Source organism: Capsicum annuum, unplaced genomic scaffold (assembly GCF_002878395.1).
Source record: "Capsicum annuum cultivar UCD-10X-F1 unplaced genomic scaffold, UCD10Xv1.1 ctg63707, whole genome shotgun sequence".
NCBI classification, from domain to species: Eukaryota; Viridiplantae; Streptophyta; class Magnoliopsida; order Solanales; family Solanaceae; genus Capsicum; species Capsicum annuum.
Window position 1 is genome coordinate 1 of NW_025872781.1, and position 1,012 is coordinate 1,012.

The 1,012-nt window shown below is 30.2% G+C and overlaps 1 pseudogene; it reads left to right on the forward strand.

Annotated features, from left to right (window-relative positions):
- Positions 1-313: 313 nt before the first annotated feature.
- The window catches only part of LOC124893676, a 1,782-nt pseudogene continuing 1,083 nt past the window's right edge, over positions 314-1,012 (forward strand).

The following is a 1,012-nucleotide window of genomic DNA, read 5'->3' on the forward strand; positions in this document are numbered from 1 at the left end:
TTTTGAACAACGAAATCCATAACATAAAAGGGGGTTAAATGCTAAAACCGATTCTAATTCTATATATTCTCTTTCTGATTTTTATGCCTTTATCTCAGTGAAAAGATCAAATGTCCAATCCATTTATTTTTTCTGGTATTCAAGCAGGTTGGAATATGTATTATTATAATAATGGTAGAAATGGAATCATTTTTGTTTTTATATTCTATACAAAATCCTATAAACTTAATTAATAAGTCTAAGTAGTAGAAGTCTGTTTCTAGGGATGTTTTATCAATTTCTTTCCATTTGTATCTGTTGAAAATTTCAATAAATTCCAATTCAATTTAAGTAGAAAATTATCTTTCTTCCTCCGTTCATACGTATTTCATACATTCCAGATATGGAGTTGGGTAAAATTTCATGTGATTCGGTAAACAAAATTGAAATTCCACCATTGCTAGATCATTTATCTAATCTATCTAATTAGATGAAGAATGAGCCAATAGTGGTATTTTTTGATAAATGGGAAATTAAAAATGCTCTGGGATGGAAATGAGGGAATATCTACAATACCTGGATTTAATCAGATACAATTTGAAGGATTTTGTAGGTTATTGATCAAGGTTTGACGGAAGAACTTTATAAGTTTCCAAAAATTGAAGATACAGATCAAGAAATTGAATTTCAATTACTTGTGGAAACATATCAATTGGTCGAACCCTTGATAAAGGAAAGAGATGTTGTGTATGAATCACTCACATATTCTTCTGAATTATATGTATCCGCGGGATTAATTTGGAAAAACAGTAGGGATATGCAAGAACAAAAAATTTTTATCGGAAACATTCCTCTAATGAATTCCCTAGGAACTTCTATAGTCAATGGAATATATAGAATTGTGATCAATCAAATATTGCAAAGTCCCGGTATTTATTACCGATCAGAATTGGACCATAACGGAATTTCGGTCTATACCGGCACCATAATATCACATTGGGGAGGAAGATCAGAATTAGAAATTGATAGAAAA